The sequence below is a fragment of the Loxodonta africana genome, chromosome 3, assembly GCF_030014295.1.
Source record: "Loxodonta africana isolate mLoxAfr1 chromosome 3, mLoxAfr1.hap2, whole genome shotgun sequence".
Classification (NCBI taxonomy): domain Eukaryota; kingdom Metazoa; phylum Chordata; class Mammalia; order Proboscidea; family Elephantidae; genus Loxodonta; species Loxodonta africana.
In genome coordinates this window covers 152,423,309-152,434,068 of record NC_087344.1, presented here as the reverse complement: position 1 = coordinate 152,434,068, position 10,760 = coordinate 152,423,309, and the positions used below count along the sequence as shown (strand labels likewise).

General features: G+C 41.8%; 1 non-coding gene across 1 annotated transcript; it reads right to left on the bottom strand.

Annotated features, from left to right (window-relative positions):
* Positions 1-9,841: 9,841 nt before the first annotated feature.
* Positions 9,842-9,914, bottom strand: TRNAK-CUU (transfer RNA lysine (anticodon CUU)). The gene has a single exon. It is a non-coding gene; the product is annotated as a tRNA-Lys (tRNA).
* Positions 9,915-10,760: the final 846 nt, after the last annotated feature.

The following is a 10,760-nucleotide window of genomic DNA, read 5'->3' as shown; positions in this document are numbered from 1 at the left end:
CCAGTGTCATTTTATATCTTGTAGTCCAGTCTAATCTGCTTTTAGTTTTGGGCTAACAGAGAGTTCGGGGGCTATGACCTCCGGGGTCCCTCCAGTCTCAGTCAGACCGTTAAGTCTGGCCTTTTTATGAGAATTTGAGGTCTGCATCACACTTTTCTCCTGCTCAATCAGGGACTCTCTGTTGTGTTCACTGTCAGGGCAGTCATTAGTGGTAGCCAGGCACCATCTAGCTCTTCTGGTCTCAGACTGAAGGAGTCTCTGGTTTATGTGGCCCTTTCCTTCTCGTGGGCTCATATTTTCCTTACGTCTTTGGTGTTCTTCATTCTCCTTTGCTCCAGGTAGGTTGAGACCAATTGAAGCATTTTAGATGGCCACTTGCTAGCTTTTAAAACCCCAGGTGCCACTCACCAAAGTGGGATGCAGGACATTTTCTTAATATACTTTGTTATGCCAGTTGACCTAGATGTCCCCTGAAAACATGGTCCCCAGACCTCTGCCCCCTGCTACTCTGTCCCTTGAAGTGTTTGGTTGTATGCAGGAAACTTCTTTAGCTTTTGGATTAGTCCAGTTGTGCTGACCTCCCCTGTATTGTGTGTTGTCCTTCTTTTCACCTAAAATAATTCTTGTGTAGTATTTAATTAGTAAATATCCCTCTCCCTCCCTTCCCACCCACTCAGAAGTATTTCCTGAGAGTTCCCCTTGGCTTTCCTCCACCCTAGAGTATGGTTGCACATTAGGTTGATTTCCCTGGGGGAAAAAAAAAAAAAAGGATCTAAATCCACATTTGGGTCTCCAGCCAAGGAAGGTAGATTGAATATTTCATATTCAAACTGGTTAAGTGTATATACTGTTATATTAATATTTATACACACATACCTCTACTCCTAAAAAATCTTTCTCAGAAAATTATAAGGGTGCTAAGCACCATCTGGAGGTTTAAATAATTGACAGTTTTAATAAATAAAACTCACAATGTGTAGTGTATAGGTCCTGGAAGGCTATTATCACCTTGCCCAACCTCTTCTGCTTTTTCCCTGAACTTTCCCAGCTGTGCCTTAATAGGTTCTTTTTTTCTTCTTCTTCTTCCCCTTAATTGTGAAATATAACAAAAGACAAGTGTACAGATTTCTGTTTTGGGCCATGATGGAGTAACACAGATGATATTTACTTTTCTACCTGAAACAGCTAGAAGACAAGACAAAATATAAGTGAAACAGCTCTTCAGCGACATTGGACCACAGGAAATGTAGGACAGAGCTCAGACAGAGCCACTAACACTGTGTGTTCCCATTAGCCAGAATGGAAAGAGCACGTAACATACGTGGACTGAAGGAGAGTCTTCAGAGGGGTAATATCTCAACACTGTCCAAATTAGCCTTAGCCTGAAGAATGTTCTAAACCTGCATAACAAACTTAAAAGCCAGCCTGGAAATATAAGCTGTTTTCAAGTACCTTAACAGCATCCTAGAGCAAAGTCCAAGAATAATTAAAGGATTATTTTTTAAAAATTTAGTACATAACATAAAATTTATAATGTCTATGGAAACCCTGGTGGCGTAGTGGTTAAGTGCTAGGGCTGCAAACCAAGAGGCTGGCAGCTCGAATCCGCCAGGTGCTCCTTGGAAACTCTATGGGGCAGTTCTACTCTGTCCTATAGGGTTGCTACGAGTCAGAATCGACTCGATGGCAGTGGGTTTGGTTTTTTTATCATCCAATAAAAATTATTAGATATACAAAGAAATGGAGCCCTGGTGCAGGAAAATATGATCCATAACCATGAGAAAAATCAGTCAACAAAAACAGACACAGAAATAACTTAGATGGTCGAATCAGTAGACAAGATATTAAAACAGCTATTATAAACATGGAAACCCTGGTGGTGTAGTGATTAAATGCTATGGCTGCTAACCAAACGTTTGGCAGTTCAAATCCACCAGGCACTCCTTGGAAACTCTATGGGGTAGTTCAACTCTGTCATATAGGGTCACTGTGAGTCAGAATCAACTTGATGGCAGTGGGTTTGGTTTTTTTTTTCCATAAACATACTCTTCACCAACACCACAATTCAAAGGGGTCAATTCTTATTTGGTCTTCCTTATTCATTGTCCAGCTTTCACATGCATGTGAGGTGATTGAAAATACCATGGTTTGGGTCAGGTGCACCTTAGTCTTCAAGGAGACCTCTTTGTTTTTCAACACTTTAAAGAGGCCTTTTGTGGCAAATTTGCCCAATGCAATGTGACTTTTGATTTCTTGACTGCTGCTTCCATGGGTGTTGATTGTGGATCCAAGTAAAATGAAATCCTTGACAACTTCAATCTTTTCTCCATTTATCATGATGCTGCTTATTGGTCCAGTTGTTAGGGTTTTTGTTTTCTTTATGTTGAGGCGTAATCCATACTGAAGGCTGTGATCTTTGATCTTCATTAGTAAGTGCTGCAAGCCCTCCTCACTTTCAGCAAGGAAGGTTGTGTCATCTGCATAATGCAGGTTGTTAATGAGTCTTCCTCCAATCCTGATGCCCCGTTCTTCTTCATATAGTCCAGCTTCTCATATTATTCGTTCAGCATACAGATTGAATAGGTATGGTGAAAGAATATAACCCTGAAGCACACCTTTCCTGACTTTAAACCACTCAGTATCCCCTTGTTCTGTCTGAACATCTGTCTCTTGATGTATGTACAGGTTCCTCATGAGCAAATTAAGGGTTCTGGAATTCCTATCCTTCACAATGTTATCCATAATTTGTTATGATCCGCACAGTCGAATGCCTTTGCACAGTCAGTAAAACACAGGTAAATATCCTTCTGGTATTCTCTGCTTTCAGCCAGGATCCAACTGACATCAGCAAAGATATCCCCGGTTCCACGCCCTCTTCTGAATCTGGCCTGAATTTCTGGCAGTTCCCTGTTGATATACTGCTGCAGCTGCTTTTGAATGATCTTCGGCAAAATTGTGCTTGCGTGTGATATTAAAGATATTGTTCGATAATTTCCTCATTCAGTTGGATCACCTTTCTTGGGAAGAGGAGTAAATATGGATCTCTTCCAGTCAGTTGGCCAGGAAGCTGTCTTCCATATTTCTTGGCATAGACAAGTGAGCACTTCCAGCGCTGCATCCATTTGTTGAAACATCTCAATTGATATTCTGTCAATTCTTGAAGCCTTGTTTTTCACCAATGTGTTCAGTGCAGCTGGGATTTCTTTCTTCAGTACCATCAGTTCCTAATCATATGCTACCTCTTGAAATGGCTGAATGTAGATCAATTTTTTTTTTTTTTGGTATAATGACTCTGTGTATTCCTCCATCTTCTTTGATGCTTCCTGTATCGTTTAATATTTTCCTCATAGAATCCTTCACTACTGCAACTCGAGGCTTGAATTGTTTCTTCAGTTCTTTCAGCTTGAGAAACACTGAGCGTGTTCTTTCCTTTTGGTTTTCTAACTCCAGCTCTTTGCACATGTCATTATAACACCTTGTCTTCTTGAGCTACCCTTCGAAATCTTCTGTTCGGTTCTTTTACTTCATCATTTCTTCCTTTTGCTTTAGCTGCTCAATGTTCGAGAGCAAGTTTCAGAGTCTCTTCTGACATCCATCTTGGTCTTTTCTTTCTATCCTGTCTTTTCAACGACCTCTTACTTTCTTCATGTATGATGTCTTTGATGTCATTCCACAACTCGTCTGGCCTTTGATAATTAGTGTGCAAGTCATCAAATCTATTCTTCAGATGGTCCCTGAATTCAGGTGGGATATACTCAAGGTCGTATTTTGGCTCTCGTGGACTTGCTCTGATTTTTTTCAGTTTCAGCATGAACTGGCATATGAGCAATTGATAGTCTGTTCTGCAGTCGGCCCCCCGTCTTGTTCTGACTGATGATATTGAGCTTTTCCATTGTCTCTTTCCACAGATGTAGTCAGTTTGATTCCTGTGTGTTCCATCTGGTGAGGTCCATGTGTATAGTCACCATTTATGTTGGTGACAAAAGGTATTTGCAGTGAGGAAGTTATTGGTCTTGCAAAATTGCATCATTCGCTCTCCAGCATCGTTTCTATCACTAAGGCCACATTTTCCACCTACTGATCTTTCCTTGGAAACCCTGGTGACGTAGTGGTTAAGTGCTATAGCTGCTAACCAAAGGGTCAGCAGTTCAAATCCACCAGGCACTGCTGGAAACTCTATGGGGCAGCTCTACGCTGTCCCATAGGGTTGCTATGAGTTGGAATCGGCTGGACTGCACTGGGTTTTTTTTTTTTGGATCCTTCTTTGTTTTCAAATTTCACATTCCAATCACCAGTAATTATCACTGCATCCTGATTGCATGTTCGATCAATTTCAGACTGCTGAAGCTGGTAAAAATCTTCAATTTCTTCATCTTTGGCCTCAGTGGTTGGTGTGTAAAATTTTTTTTATAATAATTTTTATTGAGCTTTAGGTGAACGTTTACAAATCAATTCAGTCTGTCACATATAAGCTTATATACACCTTACTCCATACTCCCACTTACTCTCCCCCTAATGCGTCAGCCCTTCCAGTCTCTCCTTTCATGACAATTTTGCCAGTTCCTAACCCTCTCTACCCTCCTATCTCCCCTCCAGACAGGAGATGCCAACACAGTCTCAAGTGTCCACCTGATACTAGTAGCTCACTCTTCATCATCATCTCTCTCCTACCCACTGTCCAGTCCCTTCCATGTCTGATGAGTTGTCTTCAGGAATGGTTCCTGTCCTGGGCCAACAGAAGGTTTGGGGACCATGACCACCGGGATTCCTCTAGTCTCAGTCAGACCATTAAGTATGGTCTTTTTATGAGAATTTGGGGTCTGCATCCCACTGATCTCCTGCTCCCTCAGGGGTTCTCTGTTGTGCTCCCTGTCAGGGCAGGCATCGGTTGTGGCCAGGCACCATCTAGTTCTTCTGGTCTCAGGATGATGTAAGTCTCTGGTTCATGTGGCCCTTTCTGTCTCTTGGGCTCATAGTTATCATGTGACCTTGGTGTTCTTCATTCTCCTTTGCTCCAGGTGGGTTGAGACCAATTGATGCATCTTAGATGGCTTCTTGTTAGTGTTTAAGGCCCCAGATGCCACATTTCAAAGTGGGATGCAGAATGTTTTCATAATAGAATTATTTTGCCAATTGACTTAGAAGTCCCCTTAAGCCATAGTTCCCAAACCCCCGCCCCCGCTCCGCTGTGGTGAGTAAATTTGATTAATAGTTGTATTAACTGGTCTTCCTTGTAGGCGTATGGATATTGTCCTATCACTGAAAACGCTGTAGTTCAGGATAGATCTTGACGTGTTCTTTTTGACAATGATGCAACACCATTCCTCTTCAAGTTGTCATTCCTGGCATAGTAGATCATACAATTGTCCAATTCAAAATGTCCAAAACCAGTTCATTTCTGCTCACTAATGCCTAGAATATCAATGTTAATGCATTCCATTTTGTTTTTCAAGATATCCAATTTTGCTAGATTCATACTTTGTATATTCCTGGTTCCGATTATTAATGGATGTTTGCAGCTGTTTCTTCTCATTTTGAGTTGTGCCACATCAGCAAATGAAGGTCCCGAAAGCTTTACCCTATCCACATCATTAAGGTCGACTACTTTGAGGAGGCAACTCTTACCCAGTTGTCTTTTGAGTGCCTTCCTACCTGGGGAGTTCATCTTCCAGCACCATGTCAGACAATGTTCTGCTGCTATTCACAAGGTTTTCACTGGCTAATTCTTTTCAGAAGTAGACTTCTGGGTCCTTCTTTCTAGTCTGTATTAGTCTGGAAGCTCAGCTGAAACCTATCCTCCATGGGTGACCCTGCTGGTATCTGAATACCGGTGGGTGGCATAGCTTCCAGCATCACAACAACAAACAAGCCCCACAGTAGGACAAACTGACAGACACATAGGGGCTTCATCAGATCAGGACTTTAAACAATGGATTTTTATTCTTATTTTCTGTGGCAACTAAAGGAGACATTACATCCTTCAGACTTTATTTGGGGGAACTTATACTAGAGGGCGTTCTGTTGTGCTTATGGAATTCTTTGGTCCATGCTGATATGTGGTGCTTGCTATAAAGTCTTGTGAGCTGAGATGGACAAGTAGCTAATGAAAACTTGTCATAGGAAATAGAGAAATAATTCTCAAATAATTTTACCTAGAGTTAAGTCCTATTCTAACTCTTTCAGGGGTGTGTGTTGTAACATTAAAGAGACATCCCTCAAGTGTCTGAAATACCTGTCACAGTGGCCAGGTTGTAAGTTCTCAGGAAGAGTCACATGAGGTGTGTATATGACTTTTTTTTTGTAGCCCTGTGATGTTTTCCTCCCCTGGGGATTGACTTATGTTTGTCTGACAATAGAAAACCAAGGGAGTATATAGAAAGCCACATGTGGTAGAAAATTCTCAGCTTCACTACCCAAGCTGCCAGCTTCCTAAGGCTGAATAAATACTAACCTCATTATTTCAAATACAGACTACTGTAGTTCAGTAAGTGTTTAGGAGGGTGGAGCAAAAGCACAGGAGTGAGCTCTCTCTACTCTCTATTTCACAAAAGATGCATCACTGGTGAGGCCAACTCATGCAGGGAAGGAATCTCCCACCTCTGCCTCGATTTCTCCCTACCACCTCTTTTTGTTGACTCCTACCATCCAGTTATGTCTGAGATAATGAGATAGTATGCAGCTTAGGCTTTGGAAAAAGAAAGTAAGAACACATTAGGACTTCAGCCTAAGCCACGTGCTCTGCATTGATTTATAAGAATTCCCTGAGTGTGACGAAAGCCCTAAAAAATGTTACCATTCCTCATCCCACTGATTAGGGTAGAGAGCTTATTGTCAGGGTAAGAGGGATGATTTCCTGGGTTTTTTTTTTTTTTTGGGGGCTAAACAGCATCTAATAGCACCTCAATTGATTACTGCTTCATCCATGTTATTGATAAAGTTGTACATATGTAATATTATTTTAAAAGGCCACATAGCAAAATATTAACAAGAATTATCTTTTAGGATTGGAGTTGAGAATCAGAGGAAATGCCATTTCTTCTTTACGTCTTATGGGTTTTACAAAGGAATGACTCCATTCATTTTAAACAAATGAATGACAGGCTTTAAAAGTATATGTTAAAAGCCTCCGACAAACCAGACATATGGTACACCTGCTGTGACTCAAAATTGACCAGAGTCTGCTGAAGTCACAAGGCAGGCTATTAACCCACAATCACAGCCTGCCTGCTGAGAGCTTGGGGAAGTTGAAGTCTTTTTGGACTTCTTAATGATTCATGATCTGGAATTTCCACAGGATTTTCTTTCCTTTCTTCTCTTGTTTTTACCAGGCTTCTCTGAGCTTGGAAGCTCACAGCTGCTAATCCAAAAAGAACTTTTAAAAAAATCTTGCATTTTGAAATTCCAGAAATTACTGTTTTGTGAAAAAGAGAACTCCATTATGCTATTCAAAACATACATAAACTGCACAACTTTATTTTAATGAAATAGGAAGGCTCTGAGAATATAAAGGCTCTGACATGATTGGTGAAGAAATTATCTCAGTGTTTTTAATGATCTGAGTGGAAGAAAGACTGAATCAAGTGAGTATATGCAGATAAATAGCTTTCCATTCAAGATGTGGTTCAGGCCTAAAGACAGCAAACTCATTCTCACATAAATGAAAGAAATCAGGAACTACAAACTTAAAAAAAAAAAAGCTATAGGACACCCAAGCAGGGCCAATGACAAAATTAACCATAACAAAAATCTTAAAAATGAAAAAACTGTATGTGCTGGGTATTCTGCATTTGGCCCTCTAGATCCATTATCACCATTATCCACACCATTCTATGTCGCAGGAGGCTGATCCCTGCGCAAAAGAGTTCCCTTGCCCACTCACTTCTTGGTAAATACAGCCAATGGGATGCATTAATTGGAGATGGGAGGGTGGTAAGAATATGAGTTGGGGGTAATTATTCCCTGCAGTCTGGCAGAGGTCGTGCTCCATCCATGATGTCCACAGCTATTGTTCAGGGCCACTCTATGATAGCTGCAGACTTACCTACAACTATGAGTTCATCCAGGTTCCAGAAATATCTCTCTCTCCTTGCCCCACCAGGTCTAGGAGTGGTAATGGCTCTTCACTGTTGCTGGTGCTGGGATGTCACACCATCTTTTGATGACTGCATTCCCCTCTTAGAGTCCAGTAGTCTTGAGCTGGAGGTCTTAGGAAACTTCCTTGATCCTCAGCAGGTAGGGCCTTCACGGAACCTCAGGGGATGTGCCACTGAATTTTCTGGGAGCTAACTGTGTCTCTAGTCAGCTCATTAGCAGAAGAATAAATATACCCTTCTTCCTTCAAAACTACCTTCGGTGAAAATTTCATAGTCTCGTAGAGAGAGCCATTCCCCTACAAAAGTAAAAAAACAACAAACTGGTAAAATACTTGAAAAGCCTTTCTAAGCCTCACATAAAACTCAGAAGCCTTAAGGGGAAAGGTTGATATATTTAACAACATAAAAATTTCCAGAATTTTATGGCTTTAAAAAATCATAAACAAAATTTGTCAGTCACACACAGCTGGTAAAGATATAACCAGTCACCTTTAGATTCAGACAGTTTATTACATATACAGACAACAAAAAACAAGTAGCCAGAGGTGCCTGGGTTCTTATCCCACACACCAAAAAGGAAGACACAGAAACAAAAGGGGTCTGCTGACTTCAACAAGAGTTGTGGGATACATGTTGCTGAGGAGCCAATTCTAGACCTTAGCTAAGCAGTTTTATAGCTGGCAGCTATAGCCTAGGGTGAACATACCATAAAAACTCGTATCTCATCAGAACCTGGAAGAAGATGAAAAAATATCCTTTGACTGCCTCCCAGAGAAGATAGGGATGCAAGCCAGAGACGATCTCATGGCAGTTCTTCACAAGCCTCATGGCAGTTCTTTACATGCCTCCAACATCTCTTGTTATGGGAGAATCACTTTTTAGGTTTAAGGATAAATCAGTTCCCACCAAAATGATTTGGAAAAGGATAGTGATGATGGTTGCACAACTTGAAGATTTTAATCAATGTCCCTGAATTGTACATGTAGAAATTGAGTAGCATGTTTTGTTATGTATATTGTCACCACACATACACACAAATATATAGACATATACGTTTTAATAGTGTATTGAAAATATGTTATTGTTGTTGTTAGGTGCCAGGGACTGGGTTCTGACTCAGAGCGACCCTGTGTGCATCAGAACGACTGCCCAGCCCTGGGCATTCCTCAGAATCGTGGCTATTTTTGAGCCCATTGTTGCAGTCACTGTGTCAATCCATTTCATTGAGATTCTTCCTTTCTTTCACGGACTGTGTACTTAACCAAGCATTATGTCCTTCTCCAGGGACTCCTCCCTTATTCTTCAGGGACTGGTCCCTCCTAATAACATGTCCAAACTAAATGAGGCAAAGTCTCGTCATCATCGCTTCTGAGGAGCATTCTGGTTGTATTTCTTCCAAAACAGATGTGGATGCGATTCCTGGAATAATTCGAAAAATTTTAAAACGACATTGTAAAACGACATTATCAGCAATTTAGAAGTTCATAATTCGTAGGCTCTCTATGAGTCAGAATCCAGTCAACTACAATCGGTGTAACTCTATTGTTGGAGACCTGGTGGTTCATAGGTTAAGAGCTCAGCTGTTATTTCAATCCACCAGCGGTTTCTTGGAAACACTGTGGAGCAGTCTGCTTTGTCCTATACGGTCGCTGTCAGTCAGAATCGACTTGATGACAACGGGATTACTAATTATTCTTTTGATAGCTGACCAGAGAAGATTCCATAAAAATTGAAAGGATAAAAACGCACGCCCAACGTGGGGCTCGAACCCACGACCCTGAGATTAAGAGTCTCATGCTCTACCGACTGAGCTAGCCGGGCAGTAGATACACACCTCTGCTCAGGTTTTTGTTTTTGTATCATTTTCGTTCCAGAGTTAAGAGTCAATGGTGTAAATTACACATATAATGTGAAGTTAATCTCTTGGTTTTAAGGAGCGCAGTCTCTACCGTTTACCACCACAACAACACAAACACAGAGGCTGCGCAGGGTCCTGCGGACTCCCCGGCCTTGGAAATAGAGAATCCTGAAAGACCCGGTCACTCTGAGATACCGGTTTCAGGGAATCCGGCTCTGGAAGAGCGCAAGGGGAGGCGGGTGAGTGCCTCAAACAACCGCGGGGAGCAGGAGGAGAGCGGAAACTTGCTCCCCGGACCTTGAAGCTGCAGCCCAAGCTTCCTCCTTCCCAGTCCGAAACACTATTCTTCCCTAAGCAATGAAAGGGGAGGAGGGAGCAGCAAGGAGAGGGGGAGGCGTCGAGAAAATACGTCGTTTATTCACTGTATATTTGGAAGCACAAGTTTGTTTTTAAATACTGAAATGTGTGGCCTGAATAAAAAAGCATTGCCTTGTAAAGGTCCCAGCGAGATTTAAACTCACATCGGATTCAGAGCTTTAGGCGCACTTGCTCCTGGGATACCTGACTCCCCTTTCCAAAGAGTTCAGATCTCCAAACACTGAAAGAGATGGTGAGCTCCGGGGTCACCCTCTCGAGGGATCCTCTCCACTGCTCACAAGAACGTCGAAGCAGCCCTTGCTGCCTTGGTTATCGCTTCCGCGGATTTTCATCTTGCTCGGGAGCCTCTCTCCCTGTGGGGATGGTGGAAACTGTTATTCACCGAATTTGACTGCATTCCTAGGAGGCTGCCTTCAGCAAAAGCAGGATTA